Raw genomic sequence first — 18,808 nt, 5'->3', positions numbered from 1 at the left:
TAATATGGTTACTGTATAAAAGTTTTATGTAAAGCCACGGAGAACACCGATATTTTTTTTTTTTTTATTCGTTCTTCAATCTCAAATTGAGCTGAATCTTTACCATGATCGGCTCACAGAGTTGTTCAAAGCTGCGATTGACGCGACTTCAGCGCTCTGTGTCGCCTACACGAACTAATCTCCGACACATTTGAATTCAGAGCTCAGTTTAGGCTGGGCAACCGTTGGAGTAGAGGCTAGAGCCATGGGGGGTTAGGTTAGAGTTGTCTGCAAGATTAGAATTTCGCGATTACCTATTTTGATTTTTACAATCAAAACAGTGTCCGTAGTTCGTGGAGTATCTGTGGAAACCAGTGCAGTGTTCCGTGAATCAATAACAGCTGTGGATCGTGTGCAGGTGTGATGACCTATATTCGCAAGTGTAGTCAATGGATTTTATTACACCCTTGTGAGTAATGAGGGATGAGTTTTATTTCGATTTATTTAATAGTGTGAAGGCTTTTAGAAATACCTTATAAATTAAAATATTCGTAACAAATTGATTATCAGCATTTTGGTCGCTTACACTAAACAAATAATAAATAGGGTAAACATTAATGAAAATTTTGTTTTAATTTAACAATTTTTAATTAAACAACGTTTATGAGCAATGTGAACTTAGCTTTTAACTCTTATTAGTTAAAACGAGTGTTTACAAAGTGTTGACAACCGAAGTGTCACTGTGTTAGGAAATCAAAACATTAAACTTGTGTATTTTTTATTATGTGTCTGTGCCTGAAGGATCAAATAAGTGTACCGTTTGGAACCAGGTGCTTGACCCAAAACAAAAAGCTGTTCCAACATCTCACCAAACCGGAAAACCTGGGACTTACGTTTACAGGTGAGATTTTGAACCCCTACTGGTCTTTTGTCCTATTGTAGTAACCCAAGGGAGTTTGGAGAAGGGTGAAGAAATACAAGCAGAAGAATAAAGCATGTAGAACCCTCCTTCCACTAGAGTGAATCCAATATGCTTTGCAAAGGGCTTTTATTTGGCCGTATTGAAAGTAAATTACTCAACGCTCTATTGATTTCAGCCAATGTTGATTTTAGAGTTCAAATGATTGGTTTGATTTTCGCTAATATTATGAATATTATACACGTTCCACATTTTACAAGCTCAAAACTTATAAAAATCTTGTTATAGCAGACGTAGAGGAAAAACGTAACAAAAAATAATCAGTTCTACTGTAGGATGGAAACTGTGTAGGTAATGATCGTAGCATTAAAACAATCATAGATAACAACAGATTAATCACTTTTTAAACATTCAGTAAACGTATGATATCTGTTATCAACTACTTAAAAAGATTGTGGGAGGTCAAGTGGTGCGCGTCACTTGTATAAAGTCTGAGAAACGAAAACGATCAAACCAAGTTAAGCAAATCCACCTCTAAAGACTCAAAACGTAATTTATTCAACCAAATTTAATATTAAATAGCCTATTTCCCAGTAAGCATAGGCTCTGAAGAAATACAATTACACAATACGAAAATAAGTAAATATTTGTCTGACAATACAAAAGATCATCGCCAGTTCGATCCTGAGAAAACAAAGTAGAATTTTGGCTGTTTGAAGCCGCACAGAGCTCCCTTCGATCATAAAGCTCATTCTGTAACAAAGTTGCACAAATCATTTTTGACCATTCTTCATTCATATTGCATTAATATTCATCAACTCACTAATTTAAAATGAACTTGCAAACTTAACGAAACTTAGATTCAGAAGGTGTAGCAAACTTCAAGTCTGGTGACGGAATAGATAACCTAATGTTCATCAACTTCATCAGAAATATATCTTTGTAGGTGGAAAGGTACGGTATTCTGTGTGTGAAATCTGAAAGTAGGCTAATTTCGTCATAGCACACCTTCATCGCAAGTTATTCACTTAATCCAAGAGAAAAGCTTGCAATTTGCAATATTTTAACAACTCCATACAGGGTTCAATGTCCTTGATCAAAACATAGTTTCGAATAAGCTATGCGCCTCAGCAACGCTGTGGCCAATTCGAGCTGGTGTAATAAAGACGCCGTTATATCTGAAGAGAAACACCAACCAACAACCAACGTGTCGCAATCGTGGTTGCACGTCTTATCCAACTGGTTATGTCGCCATTTTGTTGGCGGAAGAAGTGTGAAACATCTTAATCTTATCACTAGGCCTAACTATTAGTGGAAACTGCTCAAACGAGGAATTTGAGGGAATACATGGTTATTTTGTGAAAGTTTTTGAATTGTTCAGTACAGGTGTAGGAGGTAATATGTTTGATCGTATAGGACGATGGTAACAATGCAATAATATCGACAGCTGATTACAACAATGTTGTTGTTATTGTTACCAGTTAGGAACACAATGATGAAAATTGAATGTAATCAAAATATAATGTTCTAGGAAAAAAATGTATTTTGTAAATATTTTAAGACACATTCTGCTTAGTTTTCCTCGTTAAAACCTATCTTTAAAATCTTAAAGTTAAAGAACAAACATTTAAGTTGTTTTTAAAATGTTGTAGTGTTTTAAATATTTAAAACTTAAATATTTTTTTCACTTAAAATATTTCACACGACAAACATGATGGAAGGTTGGGATTCCTTTTTAGTCTTAATGTCACTTCCAAATCTCATTTAACAATTTTTGTTGGTGTTATATAACTGTTTAAGTGTTGATAAAAGAATGTAAACAACTCAAGGTTTTCTTCTTGATGGAGGTTTCCTTAGAAGGTTATTGTTTGTTCAAAAACAAGTAAGTCACAATATGTTGGAAAAGTACCCGTTTGAACACCATTGCCGAAGCATGTACTGTACTGGAGAAATTTCGGCTCCTAAAAATCCCAGTGCCGAAAATAGTTAATAATCTAGAGATTTAGGAAAACTCCCGTGTCCATTCAAGTTTAAACTTTTTATACGCAACTTTCTACCTCTCAGGAAGATTCTCAACGCGTTCTTGGACAAGTTAACCTTTCCTTACTCTTCATTAGAAGGAATATTTTTCAATTCGTATTCAATAGGTTAACTACACACTTCTTTGTATTGATAGATTCCTATTTTAAACTTCTCAGCCTCTCTAGACCTTTATCATCCCATGTATGTCAACATGTCAAGTCGTGTTCTGTTATAATCAACAGGGCTGGCGACACTGAACAGCCATCCCTCATCTAAAGCTCGGCCCATTTTTTGCCCCAAGGTGCCGTCGTCTGGGGCTAATCAAGACGACAATCTATCTTTTCGGCCCCGACACTCCGACAGTCGGATTTGGAATTAGTGTCTCGGAAATTCTACCCAGATTCTCTGAGTTGGATAGAATTCTCGTTTCGTCCAACAGTAAGACCATTAAACCGAATACGACGTAATCGCAGCTCAGCCATACTAATATTATAACTGGAATATATTATTAACTGGATGTATGTACAAATTTAGTACACATAAAATCTATATCGTTTTCATTTTGCCAGGAAGTACGCTCCAAATGATTTAGGATAATGTTCCAGTCCCAAAAATTCGAGAAGCATCTTATCTCATTAGGATAAAATCGGCGACCTTCATTTTATCGTTCAAGAGAGAGTTACCTGGGCTAGATTGGCTACATCTAATAAAAAACAGAATAACCTGAAGAGATTTTTCCTTGATACCTAGGTTTTTTGATCTGAAGAATTTTTTTCAACATTTTATCCACCCAAGTTTTGCTCTTAAGCAGGAAATTTATTGAATTGATTTAATTTAAACAAAGTTAATTCGTAAAAAATAAGGCTTATTAACCACACAGTTGGACCCGCATCTTCGTAACATTTAATTAACATCAACATCATCATCATGTAAAACCTGAAGCTTCAATTGTGTGTTTCATGATCAGTAATGCTTTGTATCAACTAATAATTGTATTACTTCTTACTTCTATCTTTATGTGACTTTTACTGTGAGCTCTTGACCATTGATTATACAAAGGTAGTCAATTACTCTTTGGTTACCATACCACGCGATGACTAGTAATAATTAAATACAAAAGTAAATTATACAAATATTCCATGTAGTATATACCGGTATAGTAGTAGTAATATAGTAGTATAAATACGATGTAGTAAATTATTTACGAATGTATCCTTTTATTTGGCTGGAATAATTTAAATAACCAAAACAGCCTAAAGAGAAGACTTATAATATACATAAACAAACCTCAAATTGTCTTCAGATTATCCATAAGGATGATCTATAAGTAAGTTTAATCTTTAATCTATGGAACTATAGGTACGCACTTACATATTCGTCGACCACACATGTTGATCTTGAGGAATTAGTCACGCAGATAGCTTTAACAGTTTGACCTCTTGACCTAAACATTCCGAGAGGTCATAACTTCAAAGCTTTACCGTCCGGCACTGCCTTTATGAAAAATATCTCGTCTCAAAACACTGTGTTTTTTTTATAATTTAGGAATTCAATAATATATTTCATTTGCCTATTTATTTATGAAGTTTGGTAGGGTTCCTGTATTAATCTGGGTTAAGTAGGGTTTAGGTGCAAGTCTAATGCACGATTTAAAACTGGATCCAGCTTGATCATCAGGGTTTAAGTTTTTATAAATATTGCTCCATAACGTATCTAGTACTGTTATTAATTATAAATATAACAACCCTAAACAGGTATCTGGCTAAAGAAATAACAACAAAACTGGACCTCGTCTTTGTACGTAATTAGGCTACTAATAATCATGTCGAAAGTATTCATTCTTTTAAATGACATAACGCTGTATTGAATTTGTTATTCAACACAATGAAATGATACTAAACAATATATACTCAGGAAATGTTTAATTAAATATACCTATATTTTCATTGTTTCATATTCAATCAAATGAAATTGGATCAAATTCGTTGCAGTTAGTTTCCTAGCTAATGGACTTTTGTATAAGCCGAACCAATCAAGATAATTATGTAATAGATTAAGTGTACATCATCGTACAATATCTATCAACTATAATTATAGTATACTATGAAAATATAACGAGAAAATAGTACCAACTTAGGCTTATATAAATCTCCCTGATTTGCTCTACTATGTTTTCTATGCAAGTGAATGACTGGTTCCAGTTTGTTGACAAATTGCTAGGATGTCAACTTTAGTAAACAGTCTAATGTTGTTATAAACAGCTGTTCAATTGTTGATTTAGATTCCTAATCCGCTAACGCTTAACTTGTTGTGTAAGTCGGCCAGGTCCAAATTCACCAACATTTTTGGGGTCGTTTCTAATGTCCAAATTCACCAACTTTCTACCTTTAGCAGGTACGATATTTCTCCCGGCGGGCGGGGAAGGAATTCCCTCCGAATAGTTTGCCATCGCCTGCTCCGTCTCGTCCCGGCGAGAGTGTACTGTAACCTAACCAAACCTAACTTAACCTAACATAACCTAACCTAACCAAACCTAACCAAACCTAACCAAACCTAACCTAACCTAACCTAAAGCTGTCTGAAACAATCACAGCTTAAACAGTACTATTAGGGCTAAGCAGTACACTCTCGCCGAGACGAGACGGAGCAGGCGAGGGCAAACTATTTGGAATTCCTTCCCCGCCCGCCGGGAGAAAAATCGTACCTGCTCCAGGTAGAAAGTTGGTGAATTTGGACATTAGAAACGACCCCAAAAATGTTGGTGAATTTGGACGTAGCCGTGTAAGTCGCACTTGGAGTGAAGTAATTTCTGCCAGATGTGTAAATCGTAAACAAGCCAATGACGCAAATTGAACACTTGTTTAGCGTAGAATGACACAACTGCGTGGTTTCTTCAAAGCAAACCACAATTTTGTTGTTGAGGCAGCTTAAGTTTCATATCCATGCAATTAGGGAAACCATTTTCGTCAACTGTTGAAAAATATTAAGAGTTAATTTCTTTACTCTTATATAATTTGAAACAATCATGCAAATATGTAAATGATGATTGAATCCATCAGCAATCTAACAAGGCACAACAATAATAATATGGTCTACAATGTTATTGTCGTATTCAAAACTTCCCGCAACAATAATAGTGAAACAGCTGATCTACAGTCAGTGTTGTTTACCTCAATTGTCTTCAAATAACCTCGAACAATTTCAGCAAATGTTTTCTTGTGTACCTTGCCTAGCTGTTACGTAATTTCTAGTAATTTTAACTTATTTAGTGTTTTTATGTTGTCAATCCTTATTGTGGCAAAGTAGGCTAAACATATGCAAGAAAATAAAAATATCTTGGAAACATTAAGGTTACATGGATTAGTTACAATATGCCATGTTATAATCAATTTCAAAACCAGCAGTTTGGTATTTTTTTTAGGTAGGCCTAATAACTGTACAAATAAAATAATTTATTTAACTTGATCCAATCGTTTAATTATATTAATACGTATTGCTCTTGTTACTAGAGTCTAGTAAATAATAATCACACCATATGTGAACACATAATATAGGGTATGATAAACAAATCCCAATATTTTTCTCTACAGGTGAACATGTTCCACATTTCTACCTCTCAAACTTTCGCAGTTCTTATGAATATTGCTGTCACTGTCAGTTTCAGAAACACTTGTACAATGGAATGTTAAATCCCTGTTTTCCAACAAACACGTCAAGCGAAGCATTTTTTATTCATCAGTTTTTCTGCCAGTCCCAGAAACGCTTGAACTTAATATTAAATCCCAGTTTTTCAACAAAAGGTGTTTAGTAAAGCATTGCATTTTAATCAGCACGGTTAGAACGCTTTGTTCAGCTTTGCTCGCTGGGCCGGGAAAGTCTGCATTCTTTACTTCCAAGAGACGGTTCTCAGATCTGACGTGCTTCTCTTTGTAGAGTCTCTGATCAGAGGTTTCTCTGATAGTCTCTGATTTCTATTTCACTTTCTTGCCCATTTTCATCCCACTCCTCGGACAGGTACAGCATGGAGAAATGATTATGATGACACTGGCCATACATATTTTTTTTATTCTCGAGGAAAAGTCGTTCTAGTTCTCTCTAATAGACCGATTGAAAATAATGTGTACACCAAAATGCGACAAGGCACATTTAAATTATGAAATTGAAAATTTAATTTCAAACGAAACTTAGTGCCAGTTACCGGTATTCAATTTGTCAAGAAACTACATAGTTTACCTACATTTAATCCTTGAGTTTGGACACAAAATAAAATGGTATATTAAAAACCATAAAAACCCAAGAAACTAGTAGTTGACAAATTATTCTGATCCAAGAACCACGCTACTACAGTTGTATGCAATCTACATTCAAGATGTGTTGTGTGTGGAAAATAAATCTTCTGCGTAAAATGGTAGCAGCTGAGGCGTTCGCTGCTTGGTATAAGATAATTTATTATTGTGAAAGTGAAAGAAACTGATTGTTAAAAGCGAAGATTAAGTTTTCCAATCAGCTGGTGATTTGCCAGAAAACGTTCCAAACCTCGTTAGGTTAATCTATTGTTACAGCATCAATTGATTGATCAATAGCAAATGGCATTTGGGTCCGTAATCGACACCTTCAGGGGTCGAACAAACAACTGTATTCGATTAAAAGGTGATCACTATAGTCTCTCAGATATACTTACAATAATGAGCACGTTAATGGAATGTATATTTTACAGATTATGCTTTCTATAGTAAAACGTTATACTGTATCAAGCCACAGCATGCAGAGTCCTCAAGCTGGTTGTAATCAATGTAGGGCGAAGTGCATTGGGTAGTTTAGTTGCACAGCACGTAACCAGTAACCTATTTCAGCAAGTGTGTGCTGAGCTGAGTGGCTGGTCGTATCACGTGTACATCAGCAGCTGTATTCTGCGTCAGCATTACGTCAGCACAGCCCCTGTATCCGGTATATAAACCTATACATACCAGTGAGTTAATTTTACTGTTATTGTAATCTGAATTAGGCTTTAGAGACCTAAATTAATCTGAATTAGGTTAATAGTGCGTTATTGCTAAACCATTTGTACGTTTTCAGTTTATTCTTTGAGATGACATAACATTCGAATGGAATTTTTTTTTAGTTTTACCAAAGAAATTTAGTTTTTTTGCCGTTCAATGAAGCATTTCGCTATCCACTATACGTTTTCAACAATAATTAATGATGACCTAAAGTATTCATTTATCTATGTTTAGGGGATTAGATAGATCTCTAGTTACAGTATGGATTCAGAATAAGTGCTATTTAAACAAAAAAGAAAAATATGAAGTTAAAAAAGTCGGCTACACTAACGGTGTTTGTATTAAAAAAAATCTAAAATTATACTGCATATCACAGATTTATCTTTATTTATTGATTTATTCCAATATTGGATTCAGATTAACCAAAGGTGAAAACGGAAATCAACTCGCTAGATCAACTTTACCCAAATAATTCTTTTCAACTTTTTCCCCCGACAAGCATTTGTTCTTTACAAAAATAAGTCTAATACTTTTACTCTTGCCATAAATGTTTGTACAAAGTTTCAATTCCGTATGCTCAACCAATCTTCAGAAAAAAATTAATAAATGAAAAAACAAGCCTGTATAACATGAATATTTCCACTCAGTTTTGCACAATTGCCATTTTAAAATCAACCAATGTTCACTGTTCGCTCAATAAAGCACTCATGGCTCCCGAAACTGATCACATTTTACAACCTAATCAATTCACCTCGTCTACGCGACGCAAGGTCATTTACCGACAAAGCGTGAAAACCGCTTCCTTCCTGGACCCGGGAATAAAAGGAGTGTGTAATCGTAATGTTACGAGCCTGCGTGAATTACCGGCGACCTTTACAGCAACACGAAGTCGTCAACAATATGCGATCAGCTGTTTACACCTGTGACGTCACCACAGCTGATTACGTATCTGCCATCAGCTGGGAACGGACTTGAGTCGTGTCGTAGACTGGACCATGGGAAAGTTCTTGTGCGTGATTTGTTACTCTTAATTATCGGAATCATTTTTCTCGAGGGAACTATTTCGTGGGGGTTTTGACAATAAGTATTGATTAAACTCCATTACTGAATTTCCTTCTTGTGGATCGGTCGAAGACATTGTTAAGAGTTGTTCCAGTATGTTGAGACAGCGAGTGTTGTTGCTTGGTTTTATTTAAAGATTGAGTTAATAGTTCTGGAGGGATCAATTTCGTGGACGTTTTGACAATAGTGCAGATATGGTGTTTGTAGATAATATAAACATTTTCTTCGGATCTGTTAAGAAGATTTTAAGGTAGCCTAAGTATGCCTAGGTCCAAATGTAGGGTGCAATTGTTTGTGTAAATTGGAAAATACTACGAAAAGTAACATAGGATACAGTTTAGTAAAAATCATCATAATTCTATAACACGATAAATATTTCATGAAAATCCCAATGGGAATAAAACATAGTAACAGTGTAAACCTTGATTACCTCTCCCATCCAAAAGACTTTCAAAAGAATATTCAAAGCGCTTATCTCGTTAGCCAAATAAGATATAAAAGACGCAAAAGAAGCTTCTAGAAACAATTAACTTGAAGTCTGTAATTAAAGAGGGAAGAAAATTAATTTAAAATGGGAAGAAGAAAAGTCTAAACGTTAACTAGGGCGAATGCTGATGCTGTTTTGATTATTTACAAAAGCTACTTCAGTTTAGAGGCTTGTGTAGATGTTTTGATTCAACTTGTTGACAGTTTTGTGTCTAAAACAACTTCTGGATTAGTGTTTGTAATCAGTGTCTTGTTTGAAACTTGATTAATTGTTGTTGGTTATACAGATCTTGTTTGACCTTATGTTTTGCGTTTGGAAATAGGATACGTGTTGTTTATTTAGTTTCTTTTGTCAATTCTCATCACCATATTTCTTTTATTAGGCCTATATGTGTTAGGTAAACGGTATATTTATTTGATATATCTATCATTCTTATGGACCTGTTGAAGATTATTTTAAGATTGGTTTATTCCAGGTTTATGGAGTGTTTTGTTCATTTTTGTGTCGTATTTTCAACCGGCTCTAACACTATTATAACCAAACGAAACGATCTAATTATTGTCAATTTATTGTCCCTGGGCAAATACAAATAGAAAAGCCAGAATCGGCAGTATTGAAATAAAAGCGACACATTTTGTCGACATTAGCGCACCCAAACGTGATCAACATGAATATCAGTCTATTTGACAATTAAAGGTCAATGGTCTGTTAACAATGTCAATTCAATGTAATGTAATGGAAAACGATATACCGTCATATTCTACAGGAAAATATTCTGTTGTAAAATAGGCTAAATATGTCCTAAAGCCATTTAGCTAGCAAAGGCCAATCATTTACAATATTATTCAATGTCTACATGTCTCCCTATCTTTAACCCTAAACCAAGACCACAGAATCACAATGTAAATAAAAATCATTTTTAATTCGTAAAAGATTTTTATTTTTTTTAATCTCAGACAAAAGTATTGCTACAGAAAATCCAAACTACCTTGGATCCTCCACAAATTACTTAACTCTTGATAACTTGAGATCGGGGTTGACGCAGGAGTTTAAATTGGTTATCCAAAGTTTCAAAAGTAGTTTCCTTCCCGAAACTGCCTAATGGAATCACCCACTCCAGATTTCAGGAAAGGCCGTCCTCTAGAAACTTAAAAGTGTGGGCAACAACTTAACTTTATCATTAAAAGAACTCTGTGCCCGTGAGATATTGTTGTCTTGATACAACAGTGGGAGTTTGAATTAAATCATTCAGTGTTTCATTTTTAGAATCGCGTCCATTCCAAAGGACTCTAAGAAAAAACTCCACTTTTAGTTATCTGAAATAAAAACAACTTCTAAGGATTGGATTCCGAGTGACATAAATTAGTTTTATTTATGTCCTAATGCAACGAATCGATAGTTGGAACCAATCTTAGGCAAGATAGATCCATCTATAAAAATATGAAATATCTATCAACGAGGAGAAATTATTAATGAACTTTTCCTATATCAAAAGAAATTTATTAGTTTACACTAGGCCTAATTAGAATACAAATTCATGTTCTATGTCCAACTGATTTTTGTAAAAACTCTTACGTTTCCTTGAGTTTAATCACTGTCAGAGTAAAAAAATTTTATACAAACTATCCAACCGTAAAACTACATGGTTTATCCTCTGGTTTAGGTAATTGCTCCATAAGAATTGTATGTTGATGCGGCGAATCTTTAGTTTTATTTGTGTGCTATTAGTGTTTTATGAGAAGTAGGTCTCGTATTTTCTTGAAGTTTATATACTTACGTGGCAAATCTACAAAAAAAAAAAAAAAAAAAAACCATTAATGCTACTAGACTTACCCTAGAAAGATGATGTACAAACTCGTAATTAGACTTAGACACAAAAATTGGTGATGTTTTTAAGACTAACTTGTTGAATGAATGGCTTAAGACAAATGGAGTGATTGATTTACAGCATAAATTTTCATGTATATTTCTATCTTCTACTAAACTCCAACGGTTTTATAATTCAACCTAAAACACGATTCGTCTAATTTTCATCCATACATTTGAACACTGAACCCTAAAGATTGTGTTTACCCGATAAATAATGCGTTTTTTTTCGGAACTAAGCCGTTTCGGAGCTGTGTTCAATATCCATCGTATCTGCCCGTGTTTTACTTCTAATCAGTGGAAGGTCAGTCGAAATCGCTTACGGCCGTGAGTGTAGTTAAGCAATATCAACCCAGGGACCTCGCCAACATGAATTGGGCGCAGGGCCAGCTATTGGTGTATTAGGTTTTCGCAATATCGTTTACGGAGAAAGTGGGGTCGATAATCCTCCCGTTTTGTGTTGCCTCATAAGAGTTGGGCAGGAATTGAAATTGCTTAGTCAGTTTCAAAATAAGGGATTTTTATTTTATTATCTTAATTGTTTGTGGGTAAATTTTATCATACCGTTCGTGTCGGTATTTTAACAACAAAGTATTGTGTAGATATGTCATTAATGTACCTTATGTAGTCAATTTTTAGTTTGGACTAGCAAAGTTCCCGTCCTTCGTACGGGGTTGGCTTATTGCAGTTACTTGTGCTTTTCGTTTGCAATGAAGGAGGACACGGTTTAAGAAAACTTGTTTCTTTAAATTTACGGTATGCTGTAATAAAACACATCTACCATAGCCCTAATGGTCTACCACTTTACCTAAACACTGTAAGAAATAGAAAAAATATCTTACAACAGCACAATACTTAGCTCAATCAATTGTATGCTTTTTACTCTAAAACTGGCAGGAAATTCTCTAAACCTTCTCTCAATGTGGATTATTCATTTTTCTTAAAAACATTATATTTGACTAAAGCCCTATAGCCTACGAATCTCTCTCAAAAAATTCTTGTTCCGTAATTGTATAAACTTACAAAGTGTTTGATTTGAGAAATATCAATCCTCAGATTTTAAGTAACTCTTTATAACCGATGTTACAGTTAGACTACGAAATATACATACAATATACTACACAATATAATTTATTGCAATCGATTGCATGTAGTAATAAAGTAATTCCTACAACCCATGTTGTGTTACCCTAGTCCAAAGCATAGACTACCAGTATGTTTCGTATACTAAGGGGCAGCCAGTTAGCTGGAGGTTGTTTTGGAAGAGTCCTCATTATTGCTGCCGTTCAATGAGTCAATTACTGCCACTAAAATAACCGGCTCCCCCCGATTGTCAAGCTCGCTTCCAAACATCCTCTGTAGCTTGGGGGACTTTGGTAGCTCAATATAAGGTGGAAGTTTAGTCTAAAGATGATTAAATTAAATCTTTTCATGTGTAAGTTGTGGAATTGTTTTTTCTGATGTGCAATAGTTTACAATACGTTTTATTTTCCGTTTGGCTTCCATATAAAGTTGGCGTATATGATGGAAATCAGAAACTATCAGCCCAAAATGGTGGCTCAATTATCTTCGGCTCTATTAAAAATAAAATAAAATAAATGGTTCTATATCCTAAAACTATAGAATGTCTAATGGTCTAACTGAATCCTTATCTAAATAATGCCGAAGGATTGTCTCTATATTGTGATATTTCCCCGTTCCAAATTCTGAAAACGTGTAAAATCGTACAGGCTTAGTAATTCCAATACCTTAATCTTTTGCCATATAAATGATCGTAAACGAATTAAATTCAATGTTATTCTATTGGTTATACTGTGAATTTTTCAGGTCTAAGCCAACCTATAAATAGACAAAATAAGAAAACTGAAGTTTAGATTGGAAAACTTCTCGTGTTCTTATAGCGGCGAAGACAGTTTTCAGACCTCGTGGATCTAAATTAAACTGTCTTTGGCGATGTTCAAAGAAAGTTCGTATCTTGAAATTGGCAAGTTCTCTGTTATTTTCCACTGTGTAAATCAAATTTAGGAAGTTTACGATTTGGGTTGTTCAAAGTCCAAGATAACGGGGTTTCAAATTAACAATAATTGTAACAGTTTTTAGATTCTTGTGTACTACCTTCAATTATAGATACAAATAGACATGTTATTGTACCTATTTTTGTAAGTTTATAGTAAGTTTTTGAATAATGAGTATACGTTTAATTGAGCTGTTCTCATAACGTGCTATGAACATGATTTCTGTCGATTTCGCCAAATTTATATTACTTCTCTGTGACTAGAGCATCTTTATATGTCACATCAACTATGAAGGATAGCAACACAAATTGAGGATGAAAATACAATTTCAAACTAGCAGTGACTCGTTGATCAACTCTATATTATCTATGTCTAATATAGACATTAAAGTTTAAATTAACCTGCGTTTTAGTCAAACTGTTACGATTGTTGAAGGTGGAAAGATAATTTTGATAGTTTCTTATGATGTTGATGTAAGGTATGGAAAAGAAATTTGTGAAGTGTTTTACTGCAGTTTATTTTGTCAAAGTTTCAATTGAACTACGTTTTTCTACAAGTGTAGTACATGTTTTCCTAAAGCAAAGGTTAGTTCGACAACTTCCGTCGCGAGCCTGAGTAGAATCATCGTACACGACTCCACGACCCTTCTTGGAACAGTTTCTTCTGTGTTTGAATCACTCTGGAGTCACTGGATGAATAATCGTCGGGACGTGCGTTTCTAACCAGTCATTAAAGGGTTACACATCCAACAGTTTTTACCGTATTACGTTTAGAAGATTTAGAAGATTAATATCACTAAACTACGGAACACAACAGTCTATTAAGTGAATGGTAACAGTTGCCAACCAAATATTGCAATACAGTACAAAGATTTGAAGCTGTTTGTTTGTTCTGTTAAGTCTAAAATAACAAATTCAAATTTGCACAAGTAACAGGTTTAGCCTATGGTTACGGATCCGAATCTAAATTCTTCGTCTGGATTCGCGAATTCACTTAATATTAGCTTGTAAAAAAGTAATCATTCACTTAATTGTTTATATTTCTGTTTCATTGCCACGTTTTTATTTGACTGGATAGTGGATAGGGCATTGGTTAGGTTAAAGCTACGTTGATTTTTGCCCAGTACTTGTTATTTGGACCATAAATTAACGATGCTTGATATAAAAAATGGTTTGAGTGAAAGAGATTCGTACAAATGCGTAATATTAACTTTCCTTTACAATTCATAGTTTACAGACACTGTTGATGTTAAATTTCTGAATAACTGTAATTTGTTGTGCTTATCTTTATCTTTTCTAATTTTATCCTTCCTCTTTACTTATGATCAGTTCAATATTCAAATCTCTGAACCAGTGAGCAAAACACCAGACCGGCGAATGAACTTGGTGTTGCGAAAGTAGCAACCTCGTTCCGTTTCGATACCATCATGTTGCCGAGACAAACCACTAACTATAATTATGTTTGTAAATCTAACAAAGGTGTTTGTTTTGTTTAGCATACTTATGCACCACACTTAACATATTTAAAAAAATAGTAGGTGAAAACATTTTTTTATGTTTTCTATTTTTGTATAGGCCTACGTTTTACACTTTTTGAAAATTAATTTGGTCATCTTTTTCTGTATTTAGTAATAATGACACGATCTACTTAAGAAACAAAGGTACTAATTGTGCTCTTCTTAGTGCTAACCTTTTTAATTTTAGAAAAAAACTCAATCCAAAACTAAGCTATTAGAATCTATTAAACCGGTATCAATACAAATTTCCTGTATCAAGTACTTACATTCCCCAAATATGTTTAAAATGTTTATCAATTTAACTTAAGAACGACCAGCAAAGCAGGTCCGTGAAGGGCGTACCCATATTAGCGTATCCACTTTTGATCATACCAATCGTTAGTTCATCGTTAGTTTTCGATAGCTCCCAAATTTTTTCGTTAGTTCTCAAAAAATAAAAAAGTTATAGCCGATTATAAGTGGGTACGCTAACTTCACACTTCCGGGTTCTAGCACGCGCCGTTTTCTGAGGAGAAATGTTTACATCTATATACCAATCGTTAGTTCTTCGTTAGTCCTCGATAGTTCCCAAATTTTTTCGTTAGTTCTCAAAAAATAAAAAAGTTATGAGGGATACAAAGTGGGTACGCTAACTTCACAATTGTACAATTTCCAGCGGGAACAGTTTTTTTACTATAAATGCCTATATCTATATACCAATCGTTAGTTCTTCGTTAGTTCTCGATAGTTCTCCAAAATTAACGTTATTTCTCAAAAAATAAAAAAGTTACGAAGCATAAAAAGTGGGTACGCCAACTTCACAGTTATAGAATTTCCAGCGGGCACAGTTTTTTTTACTATAAATGCCTATATCTTTATACCAATCGTTAGTTCTTCGTTAGTTCTCGATAGTTCTCCAATATTTACGTTAGTTCTCAAAAATAAAAAAGTTAAGAGGCATACAAAGTGGGTACGCCAACTTCACAATTATAGAATTTCCAGCGGGCACAGTTTTTTTTACTATAAATACCTATATCTATATACCAATCGTTAGTTCTTCGTTAGTTCTCGATAGTTCTCCAAAATTAACGTTAGTTCTCAAAAAATAAAAAAGTTACGAAGCATAAAAAGTGGGTACGCCAACTTCACAGTTATAGAATTTCCAGCGGGCACAGTTTTTTTACTATAAATGCCTATATCTATATACCAATCGTTAGTTCTTCGTTAGTTCTCGATAGTTCTCCAATATTTAAGTTAGTTCTCAACAAAATAAAAAAGTTAAGAGGCATACAAAGTGGGTACGCACACTTCACAATTATAGGATTTCCAGCGGGCACAGTTTTTTTACTATAAATACCTATATCTATATACCAATCGTTAGTTTGTCGTTAGTTCTCGATAGTTCTCCAATATTTACGTTAGTTCTCAAAAAATAAAAAAGTTACGAGGCATACAAAGTGGGAACGCTAACTTCACAACTATACAATTTCCAGCGGGCACCGTTTTCTGACTATAAATGCTTATATCTATACACCAATCGTTAGTTCTTCGTTAGTTCTCGATAGTTTTCCAATATTTACGTTAGTTCTCAAAAAATAAAAAAGCTACGAGGCATACAAAGTGGGTACGCTAACTTCACAATTATAGAATATCCAGCGGGCACCGTTTTATGACTATAAATGCTTATATCTATGCCAATCGTTAGTTCTTCGTTAGTTCTCGATAGTTCTCCAAATTTGCGTTAGTTCTCAAAAAATGAAAAAGTTACGAAGCATAAAAAGTGGGTACGCCAACTTCACAATTATAGAATTTCCAGCGGGCACAGTTTTCTAAATAAAAATGCTTATATTTATATACCAATCGTTAGTTCTTCGTTAGTTCTCGATAGTTCTTCAATATTTGCGTTAGTTCTCAAAAAATTAAAAAGTTACGAAGCATAAAAAGTGGGTACGCCAACTTCACAATTATAGAATTTTCAGCGGGCACAGTTTTTTTTAATAAAAATGCTTACATCTATATACCAATCGTTAGTTCTTTGTTAGTTCTCGATAGTTCTCCAATATTTACGTTAGTTCTAAAAAAAAAATAAAAAAGTTACGAGGCATTCAAAGTGAGTACGCTGACTTCAAAATTATAAAATTTCCAGCGGGCACCGTTTTCCGACTAATAACGCTTAAATCTATATACCAATTTTTAGTTCCATGCATTGTAATTTGATTCATCTTCACACAATGAAAATCAAAGTAACACTGACATTAGAATAACTATCACATTATGATTCTCTCGAAGAGAAAGGATTGCTTATCAGTTCCAGGATAGCGCTTATCTGTGATATCCGCAATAGTAGTTGCAGGTGTCACTCGGTTAGATTATTTTTTAGGAGTGATAATTTTGATTACGTTATCAAAATTATTAACAGTTGAATATGTTCAGTTAATTAGAACATCCAAAAAAGACAACGCTTCCAAAAATTGGTTTTAGATAAGCAATGAAATCATATTTATACCTACTTAGTTGTGTGAAAAAGTGCATTTTATAAAAAGTCCATCATGGAAACAAAATAAACTATCCATCAAAATGAAAACCAGAGTCTGCTAAGTAAAATGGTATAGCCTAAAGTAATTTATAAGCAGTGATTATTTGAATTGGATTAAGCAGATAAAATATGTACGATCAAAGAACTTCTGTTTGGTTAATTAAACTAATCGTTTGTATTGTTTGTATTTGTTTGTGTTCGGTATTAGTATTATAAAATTACATCATTAAACGTAACACGTTACGAGTGACAGTTGCACGGATCGAGACTGGAAGGTCATACGGACTTGAACAAACTGGAGACTGGAGTAGTGGATGGAATAAATGTGTACAACACATTACTAGCATGGCGTATTGGGTATGGCGGGGTCGAGACAATATTTATTTAGTTGTATAGTAGTATACTGTAAGCATTTTTCGTTGAATGAAGGTGCGCGCTGGAAATCAGAAGCATTAAATAAGTTTATCTATTGATTATTGGCTATACGTATATTTATTTAATTTTTTTAGAACTAAAAAAATAAATGAGTGAGCCCATCTTACGATTAATATTAAGATATAGGCACTTTTAGTCAGACAAGGGTGCACGCTAGGAATGATTTGGGTTTGAGGTTGGCATAACCACGTTTAAGACCTTATTGCCTTTTTATTTTTTAAGAACTAGTAATAATATTGGGGAACTAACACGACATAACGAAGAACTAAAAATTGGTAAATAGATATAAGCGTTTTTAGTCAGAAAACGGTGCCCGCAGGAAATTTTATAATTTTGAAGTCAGCGTACTCACTTTGTACGCCTCGTAACTTTTTTTTTTTTTGAGAACTAACGTAAATATTACAGAACTATCGAGAACTAACGAAGACCTAACGATTGGTATATAGATATAGGCATTTATAGTCAGAAAAAGGTGCCCGCTGGAAATTGTATAATTGTGAAATTAGCGAACCCTCTTTGTATGCCTCGTAACTTTTTTATTTTTTGAGAACTAACGTAAATATTGGAGAACTGTCGAGAACTAACGAAGAACTAACGATTGTTATATAGATACAGGCATTTATAGTCAGAAAACAGTGCCCGCTGGAAATTCTATAGTTGTGTAGTTGGCGTACCCACTTTTTATGCTTCGTAACTTTTTTATTTTTTGAGAACTAACGTAAATATTGGAGAACTATCGAGAACTAACGAAGAACTAATGATTGGTGTATAGATATAAGCATTTATAGTCAGTAAACAGTGCCCGCTGGAAATTCTATAGTTGTGTAGTTGGCGTACCCACTTTTTATGCTTCGTAACTTTTTTATTTTTTGAGAACTAACGTTAATTTTGGAGAACTATCGAGAACTAACGAAGAACTAACGATTGGTATATAGATATAGGCATTTATAGTAAAAAAACTGTGCCCGCTGGAAATTCTATAACTGTGAAGT

At 34.1% G+C, this 18,808-nt stretch overlaps 1 protein-coding gene across 1 annotated transcript in view; it reads left to right on the top strand.

Annotated features, from left to right (window-relative positions):
• Nucleotides 1–228: 228 nt before the first annotated feature.
• LOC129002854 (ADP-ribosylation factor-like protein 4A) overlaps nucleotides 229–18,808 on the top strand; it is a 60,417-nt gene continuing 41,837 nt past the window's right edge. Inside the window, exon 1 of the mRNA XM_054430950.1 lies at nucleotides 229–880. The gene's annotated coding sequence lies outside the window, so the exon portion shown is untranslated. The remainder of the gene's footprint in view (nucleotides 881–18,808) is intronic.

The sequence above is a fragment of the Macrosteles quadrilineatus genome, unplaced genomic scaffold (genome assembly GCF_028750875.1).
Source record: "Macrosteles quadrilineatus isolate MER2022 unplaced genomic scaffold, UCM_ALF_1.0 Scaffold_9__3_contigs__length_116548681, whole genome shotgun sequence".
NCBI lineage: Eukaryota > Metazoa > Arthropoda > Insecta > Hemiptera > Cicadellidae > Macrosteles > Macrosteles quadrilineatus.
Note: the sequence above shows the minus strand (reverse complement) of the source record. Positions and strands in the feature narration are given on the sequence as shown.